General features: G+C 28.3%; 1 protein-coding gene across 1 annotated transcript in view; it reads right to left on the bottom strand.

Annotated features, from left to right (window-relative positions):
• LOC142220780 (uncharacterized) overlaps nt 1-22405 on the bottom strand; it is a 180745-nt gene extending 158340 nt beyond the window's left edge. The window contains exon 1 of the mRNA XM_075290116.1: nt 21933-22405. The gene's annotated coding sequence lies outside the window, so the exon portion shown is untranslated. The remainder of the gene's footprint in view (nt 1-21932) is intronic.
• Between the last annotated feature and the right edge of the window lie 418 nt (nt 22406-22823).

Raw genomic sequence — 22823 nt, 5'->3', positions numbered from 1 at the left:
TGAATATTAGCATGTAAGAGAGTAACATTGGCGCATTCGTAGCTGGTTTAACTAACGAGTTTGAGTTTCTTGTTGATTAGCTGTATGGTGAACACACACAAACTCTATAGAAGAGATGGGAAACATTTGTTACTATTATTAATTAAGTTGGGGGGGGGGGGGGGGGGGGGGGGGGGGGTTCGGTTAGGAAGAGTCCAAGAGAGTTCGTGAGATTTACATTTTGATGCTTTTGGGGGTGCTGTAAATTTGTTTGCTTTTGTAACCTATTTTCGCATTTCGCCTCTATATGGCTCAACTACAGATTGGGGTTTACCTCATTTCATTGTGGTGTGCTAATGTTTCAGTTTATTTTTATTTTTTTTTTATTTGTAAATTTCGAGTTTGTTTTTATATTTTCTCACCTTTTATTATTTTTTTATTTACAAAGTGCACATTGGGTTCCGAAGCATGGTTGCTACAGTTGGTAGATTTCTATCGAAAAAGGGTAGATTTTTTACTGTTAGGTAGGTTGGTATGTTTCTTGATGTTTTGGTAGATTTTGAAAAATACTCCTCTCCAACAAGAAGCATTTCACAAATTTCCTCTAGAAATAAAATTTTAACGAAATTTTCTATAAAGATACAATTTTGACAAAATTTTCTATAGAGATACATTTCGACAAAATTTTCTAAAGAAATAAAATTTTGACAAAATTTCCTCTAGAAATGAAATGTTGAGACAATTTTCTATAGAAATACAATTTTGACAAAATTTTCTATAGAAAAAAAATTTTGACAAAATTTTCTACAGAAATAAAATTTTGACAAAATTTTCTATAGAGATAAATTTTGACAAAATTTTCTAAAGAAATAATATTTTGAAAAAAATTCCGCTAGAAATGAAATGTTGACACAATTTTCTATAGAGATAAAATTTTGACTAAATTTTCTATAGAGATAAAATTTTGACAAAACTTTCTGTAAGTTAGAATTTCGATAAAATTTTGACAAACATTTCTATAGAAATACAATTTTGACAACATCTTCTATAGAGATAAAATTTTGACAACATTTTCTATAGCGATAAAATTTTGACAAAATTTTCTATAGCGATAACATTTTGACAAAATTTTCTATAGCGATAAAATTTTGACAAAATTTTCTATAGCGATAAAATTTTGACAAAAATTTCTATAGAGATAAAATTTTGACAAAACTTTCTGTAGAGATAGAATTTTGATAAAACTTTCTATAGAGATCAAATTTCGACAAAATTTCCTTTAGAGATAATATTTTAAATACATTTTCTATATTCTGTAGAATTTTGATAAAACTTTCTATAGAGATAGACCCTTTGAAACATAAAACTTTTAATGTAAACAAATTTGATTTTTGTTATTTGTCTGTTTTTTCTATTTTACTTTTAGAGCATCTGGCAACAAACATGGCACCATAAGTACCCACTGTGCCCGAAGCGATTTATATTTGCAATTTGGAGGTGCAGTATTTTGAGTATTTTTCTATTTGAACATCTTTGTTAAGCTGTTGATTTGTTTGCTTTGCACTTAAGGTATTATTTTTGTTTTGTTTCTAACCAGATATCAATGTCCGCAGTCGTTAGGTTTTTGCAACTTTTACGAGATGTGTGGTAAATGATTTATCTGCACTTTGGATGAACTCATATGTGTTTACTACTATGTTTGTTTGATTGGTTTGCGTAACGCAAAATGCAGGAAATTGTATTTTTGTATAGTTTCACACAATAAACCGCTAATTTTTCAGGATGAAGTTAGCTCCTCCAAGAGGCTACGAGGATCACTTTATATGACGGCTATAGAAATAAAATCTTCACAAAATTTTCTATAGAAATAAAATTTTGAAAAATTTTCTATAGAAATAAAATTTTGGCAAAATTCCTTCTAGAAATAAAATTTTGACAAATTTTTTGTAAAAATACAATTTTGACAAAATTTTCTATAGAAATAACATTTTCGCAAAATTTTCTATAGAAATAAAATTTTGACAAAATTTTCTATAGTAAGACAATTTTGACAAAATTTTCTATAGAAATAAAATACATTTCGAAATAAAAAATTTACAAAACCTTTCCATAGAAATAGATTTTTGACAAAATTTTCTATAGAAATAAAATGTTAACAAAATTTTCTAAAGAAATAAAATCTTAAAAAAATTTTCTATAGAAATAAAATTCTTACAAAATTTTCTATAGAAATCAAATTCTTACAAAATTTTCTATATAAATAAAATTTTAACAAAATTTTCTAGAGAAATAAAATTTTAACAAAATTTTCTATAGAAATAAAATTTTGACAAAATTTCTTCTAGGAATAAAATTTTGACAAATTTTTCTATAGAAATAAAATTTTGACAACATTTTCTATTATTTTATTTCTATAGAAAATTTTGTCAAAATTTTATTCCTAGAAGAAATTTTGTCAACATTTTATTTCTATAGAAAATTTTGTCAAACTTTTATTTCTATAGAAAATTTTGTCAAAATAGTATTTCTATAGTCAAAAATTTATTTCTATAGAAAATTTTTTCAAAATAAAATAACATTTTTACAAAACTTTCTATACAAATAAAATTTTGACTAAATTTTCTATAGAAATAAAATTATAGAAATTTTTTTCAAAATTTTAATTCTATAGAAAATGTTGTCAAAATTTTATTCCTAAAGGAAATTTTGCCAAAATTTTATTTCTATACAAAAAATTAATTTCTAGAGGGAATAATTTTATTTCAATAGAAAATTTTGTCAAAATTTTATTCCTAGAGGAAATTTTTGTCAAAATTTTATTTCTATAAAAAAATTTAATTTCTAGAGGGAATTTCGTCAAAATTTTATTTGTATAGCAAATTTTATCTATAGAAAAGTTTGTCAAAATTTTATTCCTAGAAGAAATTTTGTCAAAATTTTATTTCTATAGAAAATGTTGTTAAAATTTTATTTCTTTAGACAATTTTGTTAAAATTTTATTTATATAGAAAATTTTGTCAAACCTTTATTTCTATAGAAAATTTTTCCTAAATTTTATTTCTATAGAATTTATTTCTATAGACAATTTTGTCAAATAAAATAAAATTTTTACAATACATTCTATAAAAAATTTTTTTTTACAAAATTGGCTATAGAAATAAAACTATGACAATATTTTTTATAGAAATAAAATGTTGACAAAATTTCTTCTAGAAACAATGTCATGACAAAATTTGCTATACTAATAAAATTTTGACAAAATTCCCTCTAGAAATTAATTTTTTGTATAGAAATAAAATTTTGACAAAATTTTCTTTAGGAATAAAATGTTGGCAAAATTTTCTATAGACATAAAATTTTGAAAAAATTTTCTATAATTTTATTTCTATAGAAAATTTTGTCAAAATTTTTTTTCTTGAGAAAATTTTGTCACAAATATTGAAAATATTGTCATAATTTTATTTTAATAGAAAATTTTGTCAAAATTTTATTCCTAAATTTGCTATACTAATAAAATTTTGACAAAATTCCCTCTAGAAATTAATTTTTTGTATAGAAATAAAATTTTGACAAAATTTTCTTTAGGAATAAAATGTTGACAAAATTTTCTATAGAAATAAAATTTTGAAAAAATTTTCTATAATTTTATTTCTATAGAAAATTTTGTCAAATTTTTTTTTCTTGAGAAAATTTTGTCACAAATATTGAAAATATTGTCATAATTTTATTTCAATAGAAAATTTTTGTCAAAATTTTATTTCTATAGAAAATTTTGTCAAAATTTTATTCCTATAGAAAATTTTGTCAAAATTTTATTCCTATAGAAAATTTTGTCAAACTTTTACTTCTATAGAAAATTTTGTCAAAATTTTATTTCTATAGTCAAACATTTATTTCTATAGAAATTTTTGTCAAAATAAAATAAAACTTTTTGACAAAAATATAGAAAAAAAATTGACAAAATTGGCTATAGAAATAAAACTATTTGTTATAGAAAAAAATGTTGACAAAATTTCTTCTAGAAATAAAGTTATGATAAAATTTGCTATACAAATAAAATTTTGACAAAATTCCCTCTAGAAATTAATTTTTTTTATAGAAATAAAATTCTGACAAAATTTCCTCTAGGAATAAAATTTTGACAAAATTTTCTATAGAATTAAATTTTAGAAAAAAATTTCTATAATTTTATTTCTATAGAAAATTTTGTCAAAATTTTATTTCTTGAGAAAATTTTGTCACAAATATTGAAAATTATGTCATAATTCTATTTTAATGGAAAATTTTGTCAAAATTTTATTTCTATAGAAAATTTTGTCAAAATTTTATTTCTATAGAAAATTTTGTCAAAATTTTATTTCTATAGGAAAATTTGTCAAAATTTTATTCCTCTAGAAAATTTTGTCAAACTTTTATTTCTATAGAAAATTTTGTCAAAATTTTATTTCTATAGAACATTTTGTCAAAATAAAATAAAATTTTTACAAAACTTTCTATACAAATAAAATTTTGATAAAATTTTCTATAGAAATAAAATTTTGACTAAATTTTCTATAGAAATAAAATTTTGACAAAATTGTCTATAGAAACAAAAGTTTGACAAAATATTCTATAGAAATAAAAATTTGACAAAATTTCTTCTAGGAATAAAATTTTGACAAAATTTTTTTCTATAGAAAATTTTGTCAAAATATTATTTGTATAGAAAATTAAGTCAAAATTATATTTCTACAGAAAATTTTGTCAAAATTTTATTTGTATAGAAAGTTTTGTAAAAATTTTATTTTATTTTGACAAAATATTCATAGAAATAAAATTTTGACAAAATTTCTTCTAGGAATAAAATTTTGACAAATTTTTTTATAGAAATAACATTATAGAAAATTTTGTCAACATTTTATTTGTATAGAAAATTTAGTCAAAATTATATTTCTATAGAAAATTTTGTCAAAATTTTATTTGTATAGAAAGTTTTGTAAAAATTTTATTTTATTTTGACAAAATATTCTATAGAAATAAAATTTTGACAAAATTTCTTCTAGGAATAAAATTTTGACAAAATTTTTTATAGAAATAACATTATAGAAAATTTTGTCAACATTTTATTTGTATAGAAAATTTAGTCAAAATTATATTTCTATAGAAAAAATTTAATTTCTAGAGAGAATTTTGTCAAAATTTTATTTCTATAACAAATGTCATAATTTTATTTCTAGAAGAAATTTTGTCAAAATTTCTTCTAGAAATAATAATTTTATTTCAAAATTTTATTTCTATAGACAATTTTGTCATATAAAATTTTTACAAATCTTTCTATACAAATAAAATTTTGACAAAATTTTCTATAGAAATAAAATGTTGACAAATTTGTCTATAGAAATAAAACTCTGACAAACATTTTTATAGGAAAAAAATGTTGACAAAATTTCTTCTAGAAATAAAATTATAACAACATTAGCTATAGAAATAAAATTTTGACAATATTCTCTCTAGAAATTAAATTGTTTTCTATAGAAATAAAATTTTTACAAAATTTCTTCTAGCAATAAAATTTTGACAAAATTTTCTATAGAAATAAAATTTTTAGAATATTTTCTATAATTTTATTTCAATAAAAAAATTTGTCAGAATTTTATTCCTAGAAGAAATTTTGTCAAACTTTTATTTCGTTATTGTTGTTTTTGATCTCAGCTTAAAACCATGCATTGATTAAACTACAAGTGTAGCTTAACCAACAGAGTAAAAGTATGCTTGTCAAATTTATTTGGGCAAAGCCCTGTAGACTGCAAGATGGTTGGATGTACAGCTGTTTCAGAATTACCACATTCCTCTTCAGCATCCTCTACTTGCAGCAAAACCATCAACCAATTATCAGAATAAATTCGGGTAATTCACTCAACCCAAAGTGAATTACACTTGAACCTTCCGAACCTCTTGGTTAAGCTACACTTGTAGTATAGTCAATGCATGGTTTTAAGCTGAGATCAAAAACAACAATAACGATTGTAGAGAAACCAACAATAACAAACAAAACGAATGAAGATAGAGGGAGCACGCTCAAAAACAAACGATTGAAGAGAAACCAACAATAACAAAGAAAACAATCTTTTAGTTCTATAAAAAATTTTGTCAAAATTTTATTTCTATAGAAAATTTTGTCAAAAATTTATTTCTATAGAAAATTTTGTCAAAATATTTTTTCTTTGGAAAATTTTGTTAAAATTTTAATTTTGAAATAAAATTTTGACACAATTTCATCTAGAAAAAAATTTATGCTGAATAGAATCAGTTCACGATGTTGAATCGTAGTTTTTTGCAAAATTGTTTATCTGTAGCAAAAATCATCGTTATATTTATATGTACTATAAATGATAATGCATTGCGAGGAGATGTTTCCAAAAGAATATTTTTGTATGCGTTCTTTGGTGGTGGGTATTTAAGATTACGCCTGGCATGACTTTCGGCCTTCTATTTTTTGTTTTTTTTCAAGTACAAAATTTTTCTTCCAAAAGTCTATTAACACAGATTTCCCTGTAGTGATGCCATTTAGCAAAGTGATTTCTTTAACAAACTTTTATCAATGTTTGCTGAAAAGTGTGGGCTAATTTTCCAGGTCAATGGTGAAAGAAGCTCCTTAGAGCAGAATTGAAAAGAAATGACATCAAATGACATTACATAGATTGGCCAGACAGTAACTTAGCGTTTGTTTTTATTTTTGCCAGCTTTTTTTTTCTTTTCAATTTGGTCAGTCAGCTAACAGTCATTTACCTCTGAAAATCACTTTTTCCGAAAAATCATCAATAAAAATCAAGACCATTGGCAAATCCTCTATAGAATAAAGCAGGACCTCAAATCAATTAGCCTATGTCTTCATCAAAGCCCCCTCTATGCAATTGTTAATTTCAATTTCAATAAAAGGCGAAAACAAAATACAAATGACGATTTGTCTCAAAGATCAGAGATCATTCACCTTTTTCACATTTTTTTGGCTTTGAAATTGTATTTTTCAATAGCATAAGAAACAAGTCTTCTACTTTTAGTTTTTTTTCGTCAAAATGTTTCAAAACTCAAATGAAAAAAAAAATCCAAAACCACTTAGTTTGTTGTGGTTGCCAACAAAATTCCATTGTATTCTCCAATAATGAACGAAACGAGCAAGTCTTTAATGGAGTCTGTGTTTTGACTGTCATACCACTCTATTGGATTTTAATTTTTGGCTCTTTCTTTTCATTTGCATTGATTTTTGGTCTCATATCATTTAGAATTTATTTCAAAAATTTATGATGCATTTCGAATTTGTTTATGTTTCCACTTTCTGATGATGTGAAACATCTACGTCTATTTCTAGAAAAACAATGCGTCATAAGTTTAATGTGTTTTTTGGTTTGTTTTTTTGGAACTGATGATAAGAAAAGAACCAAACCTGTGTATGCTTATGGTAAATATTAGCTTAAGATTGTCGTATTTCCAAAACGGGTTATAATTTGGAAAGTATTTAAGTAAATTCTTAAACCATCTCTTCTACGCTGAAAAAATATTGAACTAATATGAACGATTATGCTGGAAAAATTTGGGACGCAAATTTACACAATATTAAGGAAAAATTTCTTCAAAATAATGAAAATTTAATTAAAAGAAAATTTATAATTTTTTCTTAATTTTTTTATTATTTTTTTTTTATTTAAATTTCTTTAAAATAATGAAATTTTAATTAAAAGAAAATTCATAATCTTTGCGTAATTTTTTTTATTAAATTTAGCACAGGAATGTTGGAAATTTGTGGCCCACTGTTAAGGCCGTATATTTTTTAACTAAGGAAAATATACCTTAAAGTAAAGAAAAACATTTTTGATTTTATGAAAGCTTCTTTAAATTAACTGATATATTGAATTGTTGGATTTAAGATAGAAACACTTCAAAAATATAGGAGAATTTTGCATCTTTGGTTTCAGTGTCTTTTTTTCTTTTTATACCCTTCACCACTACTGTGGTACAGGGTATAATAAGTTTGTGCATTTGTATGTAACGCCAAGAAATGGTGGTCATAGACCCATCTTTTAGTATACCGATCGGCTTAGAATTAAATTCTGAGTCGATTTAGCGATGTCCGTCTGTCTGTCTGTCTGTCTGTCTGTCCGTCCGTCTGTCTATATATGTAATTTTGTGCACAAAGTACAGCTCGCAATTTAAGTCCGATCGTCCTCAAATTTGGCAGAGGGCCGTTTCTTGGGACAGAAACAATCGCTATTGGTTTTGGAAAAAATCGGTTCAGATTTAGATATAGCTGCCATATATATTTATCCCCGATGTGGTCATAGTTAGCGTGTTTATCAACCGATTTTCTTGAAATACCGTACATCCAAATATTTTATGAATCTCGCAAATCCTGCAAAATATCAGCCAAATCGGTTCAGATTTAGATATAGCTCCCATATATATCTTTCGCCCGATATGGACTTATATGGCCCCAGAAGCCAGATTTTTGGCCGAATTTGGTTGAAATTTTGCACTAGGAGTCCAACTAGTAGTATAGTCTAGTGTGCAAAATTTGATTGAAATCGGTTAAGATTTAGATATAGCTCCCATATATATCTTTCGCCCGATATGGACTAATATGGTCCTAAAAACCAGAGTTTTAGCCAAATTTGGTTGAAATTTTGCACAGGGAGTAGATTTAGCTATGCGTGCCAAATTTGATTGAAATCGGTTCAGATTTAGATATAGCTTCCATATATATTTTTCGCCCGATATGGACTTATATGGCCCCAGAAGCCAGAGTTTTGGCCCAATTAGGTTGAAATTTTGCACTAGGAGTACAATTAGTAATATAGTCATGTGTGTCAAATTTTATTGAAATCGGTTCAGATTTAGATATAGCTCCCATATATATGTTTTTTGTCGAAAAATGGTCAAAATACCAACATTTTCCTTGTTACATCGCCACTGCTTAGTCGAAAAGTTGTAAAAATGACTCTAATTTTCCTAAACTTCTAAGACATATATATCGAGCGATAAATCATAAATAAACTTTTGCGAAGTTTCCTTAAAATTGTTTCAGATTTAAATGTTTCCCATATTTATACCCTGCGCCACACTGTGGAACAGGGTATTATAAGTTAGTGCATATGTTTGTAACACCCAGAAGGAGACGAGATAGACACATGGTGTCTTTGGCAATAATGCTCAGGGTGGGTTCCTGAGTCGATATAACCATGTCCGTCTGTCCGTCCGTCTGTCTGTGAACACATGTTTGTGATCAAAGTCTCGGTCGCAATTTAAGTCCAATTGCCTTCAAATTTAGCACATGTTCCTAATTTGGGTCAGAATAGTACCCTATTAATTTTGGAAGAAATCGGTTCAGATTTAGATATAGCTCCCATATATATCTTTCGCCCGATATGCACTAATTTGGACCCAGCAGCCAGAGTTTTATACCGATTTTCTTGAAATTTTGTACAAACATAACACTTAGTCGTATAGTTAAGTGTGCAAAATTTTATTGAAATCGGTTCAGATTTAGATATAGCTCCTATATATATCTTTCGCCCGATATGGACTTATATGGCCCCAGAAGCCAGATTTTTAGCCGAATTTGGTTGAAATTTTTCACTAGGAGTACAATTAGTAGTATAGTCAAGTGTGAAAAATTTGATTGAAATCGGTTCAGATTTAGATATAGCTCCCATATATAGCTTTCGCCCGATTTACACTCATTTGCCCACAGAGGCCAATTTTTTGCTCCGATTGAGTTCACATTTTGCACAGGGAGTAGAATTAGCATTGTAACTATGCGTGTCAAATTTGGTTGAAATCGGTTCAGATTTTGGATATATCTCCCATATATAGCTTTCGCCCGATTTACACTCATATGACCACAGAGGCCAAATTTTAACTCCGATTTAGTTGAAATTTTGCACAGGGAGTAGAATTAGCATTGTTGCTATGCGTGCCAAATTTGGAATTTTTGGAAATTGAAAACGGTTCAGATTTAGATATAGCTCCCATATATATGTTTTTCTGATTTCGACAAAAATGGTAAAAATACCAACATTTCCTTGTAAAATCGCCACTGCTTAGTCCAAAAGTTGTAAAAATGACTCTAATTTTCCTAAACTTCTAATACATATATATCGAGCGATAAATCATAAATAAACTTTGTCGAAGTTTCCTCAAAACTGCTTCAGATTTAAACGTTTCCATTATTTTTTTTACTAACATTGTGTTCCACCCTAGTGCATTAGCCGACTTAAATTTTGAGTCTATAGATTTTGTAAAAGTCTATAAAATTCTGTCCAAATCGAGTGATATTTAAATGTATGTATTTGGGACAAACCTTTATATATAGCCCCCAACACATTTGACGGATGTGATATGGTATCGAAAATTTAGATCTACAAAGTGGTGCAGGGTATAATATAGTCGGCCCCGCCCGACTTTAGACTTTCCTTACTTGTTATACCCACCACCATAGAATGGTGGCGGGGGTATAATAAGTTTGTCATTCCGTTTGTAACACATCGAAATATCGATTTCCGACTATATAAAGTATATATATTCTTGATCAGGGAGAAATTCTAAGACGATATAATGATGTCCGTCTGTACGTCTGTCTGTCTGTTGTAATCACGCTACAGTCTTCAATAATGAAGCAATCGTGCTGAAATTTTGCACAAACTCGTCTTTTGTCTGCAGGCAGGTCAAGTTCGAAGATGGGCTATATCGGTCCAGGTTTTGATATAGTCCCCATATAAACCGACCTCCCGATTTGGGGTCTTGGGCTTATAGAAATCGTAGTTTTTATCCAATTTGCCTGAAATTGGAAATCTAGAGGTATTTTGGGACCATAAAGAGGTGTGCCGAAAATGGTGAGTATCGGTCCATATTCTGGTATAGCACCCATATAGACCGATCTCCCGATTTTATTTCTTGGGTTTGTAGGAACCGCAGTTTTTATTCAATTTACCTGAAATTGGAAATCTAGAGGTATTGTAGGACCACAAATACGTGTGTCAAAAATTGTGAGTATCGGTCCATGTTTTGGTATGGTCCACATATAAAACGGCCTCCCGATTTGGGGTCTTGGGCTTATAGAAACCGCAGTTTTTATCCAATTTGTCTGAAATTCGAAATCTAGAGGTATTTTAGGACCATAAAGAGGTGTGCCGAAAGAGGTGTGAGTATCGGTCCATATTTTGGTATAGCCCCCCATATAGACCGATTTCCCGATTTTACTTCTTGGGCTTCTAGAATCCGAAGTATTTATCCTATTTGCCTGAAATTGGAAATCTAGAGGTATTTTCTGGTCATAAAGAGGTGTGCCTAAAACGGTGAGTATCGGTCCATATTTTAGTATAGCCCCCATAAGAACGATCTCCCGATTGAACTGCTTGGGTTTCTAGAAACCGTAGTTTTTATCTGATTTGCTTGAAATTGTAAATATTCTGGTATTTTAGGCTCACAAAAACGTGTATCGGATTAAGTTTTTATCGGTCCATTTGGTAATGCCTCCATATAGACCGACTTCACTTCTTGAGGGTGTAGAAGGCGCACTGATCATGAAAATTGCTTGAAAATCAATGTAAAATTTCCAGATTTTACTTCTACAGATTTAAGATTTCAAATCAAGAAGTTATTTTATAATTTTCTTGCACACTTACAAGAGATGCTAATGATTCCTCTAAAACTCAAACAAAAATGGTTCTTATAAATCCAGAATTTGATATAGTCCTCATAAGTGAAATCTTTAAATTTAACTTCGGGAAGTGTCCTCAAGTCCCCAAGCCCTCCTGAAATTTCAAAGGAAACCCTAATATATGGTTCATGGTGGTGGGTATTTAAGATTCGGCCCGGCCGAACTTAGTACTGTATATACTTGTTTTTTACTAAAATTGTGTTCCACCCTAGTGCATTAGCCAACTTAATTTTGTAAAAGTCTATCAAATTCTGTCCAAATCGAGTGATATTTAAATGTATGTATTTGGGACAAACCTTTATATATAGCACCCAACACATTTGACGGATGTGATATGGTATCGAAAATTTAGATCTACAAAGTGGTGCAGGGTATAATATGGTCGGCCCCGCCCGACTTTAGACTTTCCTTACTTGTTTGAATTAAAAACCTTAGGAACATAAATTAATGCATATGTTTACAATACCCAGAAGGCAACGAAAGAGACATATTGTGTCTTTGGCAATAATACTCAGGGTCGACCCCTGATTCAATCTAGCCATGTCCGTCCGTCTGTCTGTGAACACATTTTTGTGATCAAAGTCTAGGTCGCATATTATTCCGATCGACTTCAAATTCGGCACAAGTATGTGTTTCGGGTCAGAATATTGATTTTGGTAGAAATCGGTTTAGATTAAAATAATACTCACAGCCGGCCTAAGAGGACGGTTGCCACTCTAGAAAAAAAATATACCAAATAAAAAATTTTATTTTGCAATTTTTGATCAAATTGTTGTGGTTATTATGAAAATATGATTCATCGAAAGAAATAATTTATTATTTTATTTTAGAAGTTTATTTATTATTTTATGAACACTCTCAATAATGACAATTCATTTAGATATATAAATATCCCTTGAATTATAAATGTGTCCAAGTTTCACATATTCTTACCTTGCACCAACAAGGGAAAATTGCTACTTCCACCAAAAGGGAGAACTTACCCACAATGGATAGATAATTTTGTCAAAATTTTATTCCTAGGGAATATTTTCTAAAAAAATTATTTCTAGAGGAAATTTGGTCAAAATTTTACTCCAAGAGAAAACTTTTTCAAAATTCTATTCCTCGAGAAAATTTTGTCAACATTTTATTCCTAGAAAATTTATAGAAAATTTTGTCGAAATTTTATTTCTAGAAAAAAATTTGTCACAATTCTATTCCTGTATTCTATTGTCAAAATTCTATTCCTATAGAAAATGTTGTCAAAATTTTATTCCTCGAAAATTTATAGAGAATTTGTCAAAATTTTATTTCTATTGGAAATTTTGTCAAAATTTTCTTTCCATGGAAAATCTTGTCAAAATTTTATTTCTATTGAAAATTTTGTCAAAATTTTATTTCTATTGAAAATTTTGTCAACATTTTATTTCTTAAGAAAATTTTGTCAAAATTTTATTTCTTTAGAATTTTGTTACAAAATTTTATTTCTATAGAAAAATTTATTCCTATAAAACATTTTGTCATAGTTTTATTTCTATAAAAAATTTTCTCGAAATTTTATTTCTTTAGAAAATTTTGTAAAAAATTTATTTCTATAGAAAATTATGTCAAAATTTTATTCCTTTAGAAAATTTTATCAAAATTTTATTCCCTTAGAAAATTTTGTCAAAATTTTATTTCTATAGAAAATTGTTTCAATATTTTATTTCTATAGAAAATTTTGTCAAAATTTTATTTCTTTAGAAAAATTTGTGAGAATTTGATTTCTATAGACAAATTTGTCAATCTTTCATTTTTTTAGAAAATTTTGTCAAAATTTTATTTTTTTTTAGAAAATTTTGTCAAAATTTTATTTCTATAGAAAATGTTGTCAAAAATTTATTGCTTTAGAAAATTTTGTCATAATTTTATTTCTGTACAAAATTTTCTCGAAATTTTATTTCTTCAGAATATTTTATAAAAATTTTATTTTTTTATATCTCTAGAATTTTTAGAAAATTTTGTTAAAATTTTATTTTTATAGAAAATTCTGTCAATTTTTTTCTAAATTTTCTCGAAATTTTATTTTTGTAGAAAATTTTGTCAAAAATTTATTCCTATAGAAAATTTTGTCATACTTTTATTTCTGTACAAAATTTTCTCGAAATTTTATTTCTATAGAAAAATTTGTCACAATTTTATTTCTATAGAAAATTTTGTCAAAATTTTATTCCTTTAGAAAATTTTATCAAAATTTTATTCCCTTAGAAAATTTTGTCAAAATTTTATTTCTATAGAAAATTTTTTCAATATTTTATTTCTATAGAAAATTTTGTCAATCTTTCATTTTTTAGAAAATTTTGTCAAAATTTTATTTTTTTTAGAAAATTTTGTCAAAATTGTATTTCTATAGAAAATGTTGTCAAAAATTTATTGCTGTAGAAAATTTTCTCAAAATTTTATTTCTTTAGAAAATTTTATTTTTTTAAATCTCTAGAATTTTTAGAAAATTTTGTTAAAATTTTATTTTTATAGAAAATTCTGTCACAATTTTATTTTTATAGAAAATTTTGTCAAAATTTTATTTCTGTAGAAAATTTTGTCAAAATTTTAGAAAATGTTGTCAAATATTTCTTTATTTATTTTGTCAAAATTTTAGAAAATGTTGTCAAAAATTTATTCCTATAAAACATTCTGTCATTGTTTTAGTTCTATAAATATTTTTCTCGAAATTTTATTTCTTTAGAAAATGTTGCGAAAGTAGCATTTTTGTAGAAAAATTTTCCAGAATTTTATTTCTATAGAAAATTTTGTCAAAAATTTATTCCTGTAGAAATTTTTGTCATAATTTTATTTCTATACAAAATGTTCTCGAAATTTTATTTCTTTAGAAAATTTTATAAAAATTTTATTTTTTTATATCCCTAGAATTTTTAGAAAATTTTTTTAAAATTTTATTTTTATAGAAAATTCTGTCAAAATTTTTTTTCTATGGAAACTTTTGTCAAAATTTCATTTCTATGGAAACTGTTGTAAAAATTTTATTTCTAGATTTTTTTTTTCAAAATATTATTTCTTTAGAAATTATTGTTAAAATTTTATTTCTATAGAAATTTTGTCAAAATTTTATTTCTATAGGAAATTTTGTCAAGATTTTATTACTAGAATTTTTTTTCAAAATATTTTTATATTAGAAAATTTTGCTAAAATTAGTTTTTATTGAAAATTTTTGTAAAATTTGTATTTCAAGGAAAATATCTGAAGTACCTTCTTAGATGGGGAGGAATATTTTTTAAAATTGATCACATTTTTACTTATATTTGTTTAGTTTGGCTTGAGGTCATATGAATAAAAACAGACGTTGTTGTTTTTTTAGTTGTATTTTTATTTAAAATTATCCAATATTTCGAGACATCTCCGATGTTCGTCTTCAAGGGAATGTTTTTAGAACTAAAGAACAATTAACTTACAATTCAGTTGTAAATTTACAATTTATAAAATTATTATTAAAGAATTTTACCAATCTAGGTTAAAGGTCAAGGTTAAAGTGGCAGCCCGATTAAGATTCAGGCTCACTTAGACTATTCAGTCCATTGTGATAATGAGACCAATCTACCAAATAGTAAAAAATTTACTATTGTTGGTAGAATTCTACCAACTGTGGCCACCGTGCCCCACAGACGATCTAGCCATGTCCATATGTCTGTGAACACATTTTTCTAATCAAAATCTAGATCACAGTTTTAGTCCAATCGAATTCAACTCTGGCGCAAGTATGTAATTTGGGTCTGAATAGAGCCCTATTATGTTTGGAGAAAATCGGTTCAGGTTTAGATATAGCTCCTATATAAAGCTTTCGTCTGACATGTACTAATATGATCCCAGAATCCAGAGTTTTACTCCAATTTACATTGAATTTGAACAGGCAGTAAAATTAACATTTTTACTGGGCGTGCCAGATTTTATTGAAATCGGTTCAGATGTAAATATAGCTCCCATATATACTTTCCACCCAATTTACATTCATATGACCGCCGGAGGTAAAAATTTTAACCCTATTTGCGTAAAATTTTGCACAGAGAGTAGAATTACCATTATAGCTATGCATGCCAAAGTTGGTCCAAATAGGTTCAGATTTCGCCCGATTTACACTCTAAAGACTCAGAAAAAAATTTGTTTTCTTTTTTTTTAATTGGAGAGTACAATTATTTATTTATTACTTAATTTATTATAATTACAAATTATAATAAACTTATTTATACGGGTACTGGTGTCTAAAAGCTATCGGCCAAACTTTGCCAAAATTGGTTCATACACGCAGAGAAGGAATATGATCACCTCAAACATGTTTCAAGAGCAAAATGTTATTTTTGTATGGTGACCATGTAACATGTTTGTCACTAAAATGTTATTTTCTCGTCAAATATAACCTGCTTGCCGAAATCAGATACATGATTTCCGAGAAAATAACATGGTTGCGAAAACCATGTTACATGGTCACCACCCAAAAATAACATTTTGCTCTTAAAACATGTTTGAGGTGATCATATTCCTTCTCTGGGTGTATTTAGAGAAAGCATACAATTTGGGAAAATATGGTCAAAATACATTAAATTTCCTTGTAAACTCTCCACTGAGAAGTTGTAAACTTTTATAAAATGACTAAAATTGCCTTTATTCGTCTGGTCGGACTTTTGGCCTTATATATTAAAATTTCTTCTCTTCCTTAATTTCTATGGTGGTGTGAGGTTTTACTCTCCCTTTCTGCTGCAATTATCTAAATTTCTAACCATGCCCTTATTTGTTCTGACTAATATCCGAAAATTTACAACTATTTTCTATCTTGAACAAATCCATATCCATAATTTCGGCTGGTTGCCAAATGAGTTTTTGATTTTATTGATTTCCAAACCATTGGCATTGTAGAATAAAACTTTTTTTTTGGGATTTACTTCTACTTTTCAAGCGGAAAGAGAAAAAATCAGCAGTCATTGAAAACAAGTTTTGTGGGATTTTAATGTCAATTCAATTACGCCAACAATCATAGCCATTAAGTGCCTCGTGTTCTGTTTTTGCTGCATACAAAAAAAAAATAAGAAGCTGATGGCGGGCAGATATGATTGTCGTAAGCAGTCAAGTTGTTTTCAAGTATTTTTCTGTTGCCTTTGTAAAAATTCATGGTTAATTTCGATTTCAAGGTAGGGATATCAATGAACTAATCAATTAATATATTTGAGGCTTTTGTAATTATAAGTTTGGTTTTTGGCTTTTACGAAAATATATTAATTGCTTAGAGCTTAGTAAAAAACAAAAATACTTCCTTTTTAGTAGAAATTTTCTAATGAAGGGTGGTTTAATTAAATATTTATGGAAAACTGGAAGAAACGAAGAGAATTGCAAAGATGCTTTTCTTTTAATGTTCGCTTTTATTTGATGAAGAAAATTCTTTTTGTTTAACAAGGAATACCGTATAATTTGGGAATAATGCATTTCCATTTCTTACACAGAAAAATATTTCACGAAAATTTTTCCAATTAAAATTTTAATTGATTTATAAAAAATATTCAATTAAAAATTTAATTGATTCAAAAAATTTTTTAATTGAAACAAAAATCAATCACAAAAATTAATAGCATCAAATAGTTTTTTAATTGGATCAATTAATTTTTTAATTTACCTTCAATTAATTTTTTAATTGATACTACCATTACTGTGATTGACGACATTTCAATTAAAAATTAATTGGATCAATTAATTTCGTGATTGAATCAGAAAAATTTTTTTGTGTACTTATTTTCTTAAGATTATTATTGATAACTACTGATATACAATGAGGGATCTATTTAGAATGTATTGCATGAACTAACCAACTTCATTGATTGCTCTCTCTCTCTCTCTCTCTCTCTCTGTGGAAAAATGCAAATTGTGTCTTTTTTAGATATTGGAAGAGCATTCCTGGCCATCCGAGTTTAATAATAACGACATTGTAAACTTTAAATCTAAAATGTAAATCAGGGGTTATATACAGTCGACTCCGCTTTACTGAAACGTTAAAAATGCAGCCATTTAATTTCAGTTATCCGAAGTTTTTGCTAAAGCGGACTACGGATAACTGAAAAAGTTTCAGTAAAGCGGACTCCGTATAACTGGAAAAAAATCCACTCAATTTCAGTTAACCGAACTTATGACCAATGCTATGTACATAAAATAATAAAAACAAGGTGTTTGATTCCGTGTGTGTGCCATCTACAATTTTACCTTTCAGTTGATTTTATTTACAGAGTGATTTAAACTGTTTTGAAAGTGCCATCTTCACTTGAAATAAAGCGTTCTCAATACGGAGAAGAAAATGTACTCTCTCTCAATAGCGAGAATGTGGCATTTTCAGTAAAGCGAAGTCATACTAATGTGACGAAACTCATTTGAACACAAAAAACTTTTCAGTAATCCGATTTTTTCAGTTAAGCGGAGTTTCACTAAAGCGGAGTAATTTAAATGAAATGGACAGAAAAAACAACTGGGGAATGCGATCGATTTCAGTTATCCGAGGTTTTTCAGTAAAGCGCATTGCGCTAAAGCGGAGTCGACTGTATGGTGCTAAGCGAAATCTTATGTGAGAGGATGACGTACAGTGATGGTGAAAAATAGTTCACTTTGGGAGGAATAATTCTCGTATGTAATATCTATAAGAAGACCCAAATTGAATCATCTCACCCGGCCAGATCGAAACTAAAAACTATGGAAATTCGAGAAAAAAATTGTTCGGAAGAAGAGTATACACCCCGAGAAGGAATATGATCACCTCAACCATGTTTCGAGAGCAACATTTTGTTTTTGGACGGAGAACATATAACATGTTTGCGGCAACCATGTTATTTTCTCAAAAAGCATATGCCTGATTTCGGCAACCATGTATTTGTTTGCCGAGAAAACAAAATTTTTGCGACAAAAATGTTCAATGGTCACCGTCCAAAAATAACATTTTGCTCTTAAAACATGTTTGAGGTGATCATATTCCTTCTCTGCGTGTATATTTTTGGTGATTAATGTTGATTCTTTTACAGTATATAAGACTAATTATTTTTATACCCTCCACCATAGGATGGGGGGTATATTAACTTTGTCATTTCGTTTGTAACACATCGAAATATTGCTCTAAGACCCCATAAAGTATATATATTCTGGCTCGTGGTGAAATTCTGAGTCGATCTAAGCATGTCCGTTCGTCCGTCTGTTGAAATCACCCTAACTTCCGAACGAAACAAGCTATCGACTTGAAACTTGGCACAAGTAGTTGTTATTGATGTAGTCGGACGGAATTGCAAATGGGCCATACATGTCCACTTTTACATATAGCCCCATATAAACGGACCCCCAAATTTGGCTTGCGGAGCCTCTTGGAGGAGCAAATTTTATCCGATCCGGCTGAAATTTGGTACATGGTTTTAGTATATGGTCTCTACCAACCATGCAAAAATTGGTCCACATCGGTTCATAATTATATATAGCCCCCGATCCCCCGATTTGCCTTGCGGAGCCTCTTGGAGGAGCAAAATTAATCCGATCCGCCTGTAATTTGGTACATGGTGTTAGTATAGGGTCTTTAACAAACATGCAAAACTTGATCCACATCGGTCCATAATTATATAGACCCCATATAAACTGATCCCCAGATTTGGCTTGCGGACCCTCTAAGAGAAGCAAATTTCATCCGACCCACCTGAAATTTGGAACATGGAGTTAGTATATGGTCTCTAACAACCATGCAAAAATTGGTGTATACCGGTCAATAATTATATATAACCCCCATTTAAACGATCCCCAGATTTGACCTCCGGGCTATTGGAGGAGCAAAATTCATCCGATCCGGTTGAAATTTAGTACGTGGTGGAATTTGGTACATTGCGCTAGTATATGACCGCTAACAACTATGCAAAAATTGGTCCATATCGGTCTATAGTTATATATAGCCGATCCCCAAAAATAATCTACCAAAATTGTATTTCTATAGAAAATTTTATCAAAATTTTGTTTCGTTGTTGTTTTTTGATTTCAGCTTAAAACCATGCATTGACTAAACTACAAGTGTAGCTTAACCAACAGAGGAAAATAATGTTTGTCAAATTTACTTGGGCAAAGCCCTATAGACTGCAAGATGGTTGGATGGACGCACGTTTCGGAATTACCACATTCCTCATCAGAATCCTCTACTTGCAGCAAAACTATCAACCAATTATCAGAATAAATTCAGGCAGTTCATTAAACCCAACAATGGACCACACTTGAACCCTCTATAGAAAATTTTGTCAAAATTTTATTACTTTAGAAAATTTTGTCAAAATTTTATTTCTATCGAAAATTTTGTCAAAATTTTATTTCTATAGAAAATTTTGTCAAAATTTTATTACTATAGAAAATTTTTTCAAAATTTTATTTCCATAGAAAATTTGTCAAAATTTTATTTCTATAGAAAATTTTGTCAAAATTTTATTACTATAGAAAATTTTGTCAAAATTTTATTGCTATAGAAAATTTTGTCAAAATTTTATTTCTATAGAAAATTTTGTCAAAATTTTATTTCTGTAGAAAATTTTGTCAAAATTTTATTTCTATAGAAAATTTTGTCAAAATTTTATTTCTATAGAAAATTTTGTCAAAATTTTATTGCTATAAAAAATTTTGTCAAAATTTTATTTCTATAGAAAATTTTGTCAAAATTTTATTTCTGTAGAAATGTTTTTCAAAATTTTATTTCTATAAAAAATTTTGTCAAAATTTTATTTCTGTAGAAAATTTTGTCAAAATTTTATTTCTATAGAAAATTTTGTCAAAATTTTATTTCTATTGAAAATTTTGTCAAAATTTTATTGCTATAAAAAATTTTGTCAAAATTTTATTTCTATAGAAAATTTTATCAAAATTTTGTTACTATAGAAAATTTTGTTAAAATTTTTTTACTATAGAAATTTTTTCACAATTTTTTTAATATAGAAAATTTTGTAAAAATTTTATTTCTATAGAAAATTTTGTCAAAATTTTATTACTATAGAAAATTTTGTCAAAATTTTATTTCTATAGAAAATTTTGTCAAAATTTTATTACTATAGAAATGTTTTTCAAAATTTCATTACTATAGAAATATTTTTCAAAATTTTATTTCTATACAAATTTTTGTCAAACTGATTTATTTACGTATTTAATAGTCTTTTTTTTGTTTAATATATACCCGTATGAACTAACTTACAATTGAGAAGACGGTGTTGCGAAGTTTTAAGGTACCTTGCCATCGGCAAGTGTTACCGGCACCCAGATAATTCGATTGTGGATGACAGTCTTTACTACAAGTTTCTATGCAATCCATGGTGGAGGGTACATAAGATTCGGCCTGGCCGAACTTATGGCCGTATATATTTGTTTTTTTTTTTGGACTCTATTTTTGCTGCGTAATTATTCTCCAATTAGTTTTTTTTTAATTTTCGTACCAAATTTCAATTTTGTTTTCCGATTGCAGAGGAGTGCTATAGATTTTGAGTTTTTTAAAACTGCATTATGATGTTTTAAATGCAACAAACTTGATTTCGTAGAATTTGGTCAAAATTTTAAGATGTAAGATTTTTGTTTAATGTTGTATCTTAGAAGACGCAGCGCTCATTTAAGGGTTAATATGGTGTACATTGCGTGTCCTAAATACGTCGAATTGCCGCTCTTTCTTCAAACTTAGTTTTTCTTCTTCGAGTCCATGGATCACCTTCTTCCAACTTATGGCTAATGTTTGTCATGTCTACGGTCCTATAGCACCTTCTTTTACCTTATTTATTATTCTTCTGTACACTTAAGATTCTGCCTATGGATCATAGAGCCACCGTGGTGCAATGGTTAGCATGCCCGCCTTGCATACACAAGGTCGTGGGTTCGATGCCTGCTACGACCGAACACCAAAAAGTTTTTCTGAGGGTTTCAAAGCTTCTCTAAGTGGTTTCACTGGAATGTGGACTCGGCTATAAAAAGGAGGTCCCTTGTCATTGAGCTTAACATGGAATCGGGCAGCACTCAGTGATAAGAGAGAAGTTCACCACTGTGGTATCACAATGGACTGAATAGTCTAAGTGAGCCTGATACATCGGACTGCCACATACCAACAGTAATATTTCTTAGAGCCGATGGTTTTTCTTCTACGAGCCTACGAGTCTTCTTTTTTGAGCCGAAGCCTCTATTCCTTCGAGCCTATGACTCAACATCTTGAAGCCTCGTTTTCTTTGAATCTATAGCTCTAAAGAGACTACCATATATTTTTACTTACCTTTCTTAAAATTTGGAATTCCAAAGCAGCACACGTGACAAATATCTCTATGATTTAAGGTCAAATTATAGATATGAAATTTTTGGGTTTTTTGGTTTGGTAGCCTTGTTTTGCTTTCTTCTTTTTTCCAATGGACAAAGAAGATGATATAACACCAACAAATATCGCGTCACGTTATTACAGCACGTTTACGTTTTAGGTGACACAAACAACAGATTTATACGCTGACAGATGTTTTAATGGTTTAATCTTGGAGACAAAACAAGAACAAAAAATTTTCCAACGATTTTTTTCTTTCTTTAACAAAATTTTCTCACTTTTTTCTATTTGATTTTTTCTTTTTCAAATACACACGTGATAATTTTTTGATTTATTCTTATGTTTTAACGTAATTTCTTGTTGTAATCAACTTGGTTTGAAAACGCGTAACAAAGCGCGTGCGCACCAACTTCGTTTGTAGTACCGCACCTCGCAAAGAGCTAAACAAATCTGTTGCTTGGCAGCTGTCTATGAAAATCACCATGGCTTCATTTTGGCATATTCAACTGAAAGCTTTGCTTGGTTGGATTTTTTTATTTTTGCAGAAGCTTTGCCGAAAAGCTTTAAATGACTACGTTCTGCATGGCACATGAAAATCAGTTAAATTTTGAATTTTTTTTTATTCATTTTTCAAAATTTGCTATATGTGAAGTGAGCTGAGTGAGTACTTGAAATAGTTCATTAAACTCCAATAATATTAATCAATTGTTGTTTTGCTTGAATTTCCTACTTCAATTGTTTGATGCTTAATTATTGAGTTGAGGGTGAAGAGTGAAGTGTTTCTAATTGATTTGAACTAATGATGTATTTTGACCATAACCATAGATGGATGAATGTGGGCCACATTAGATA

This window comes from Haematobia irritans, chromosome 1 (genome assembly GCF_050003625.1).
Source record: "Haematobia irritans isolate KBUSLIRL chromosome 1, ASM5000362v1, whole genome shotgun sequence".
In the NCBI taxonomy this organism is placed as follows: Eukaryota; Metazoa; Arthropoda; class Insecta; order Diptera; family Muscidae; genus Haematobia; species Haematobia irritans.
This window is presented reverse-complemented; position numbering and strand designations above follow the sequence as displayed.